Consider the following 593-nt stretch of genomic DNA (forward strand, 5'->3'; position numbering starts at 1 on the left):
ATTCTGTTATTATCCTTTTGATTTCCTTTGGTTCCATTGTGACATTGCCCATGTGGTTTCTAATGTGTGTTATTTGTGTCTTCTCCCTCTTTTCTATTTTTAGGTTTGCCAATAGTCTGTCAATTTTGTTAATCCTTTCAAAGAAACAGCTTCTTGTCCTGTTGGTTCTTTCTATAGTTTTTCATTTTCTATCTCATTTATTTTTGCTCTGATCTTTATTATTTTCTTTTCTTTTGATGGCTGCATGTTCCCTCTGTTGGTCTGTTTCTAATTGTTGTAGATGATATGTTTAATGTGTTAATTTTGGTTCTTTCTTCTTTTTGGATGTGTGCATTTATTGCAATAAATTATCCTCTCAGCACCACTTTCACCGTGTCCTAAAAGATTTTGGTATCTTCTGTTTTCATTCTAATTTGTTTCTAGGAAATTTGTGAGTTCACGTTTAATTTCTTCTATTACCCAGTTGCTTTTCAGCAGGATGTTATTCAGTTTCCATGAATTTGACTTGATTTCCTTGGTCTTCCTATTGTTGATTTCTAATTTTATAGCATTGTGGTCTGAGAAGATGCTTTGTAGTATTTTGATATTTGTAA

This window comes from Chrysochloris asiatica, unplaced genomic scaffold, assembly GCF_000296735.1.
Source record: "Chrysochloris asiatica unplaced genomic scaffold, ChrAsi1.0 scaffold00058, whole genome shotgun sequence".
Taxonomy (NCBI): Eukaryota; Metazoa; Chordata; class Mammalia; order Afrosoricida; family Chrysochloridae; genus Chrysochloris; species Chrysochloris asiatica.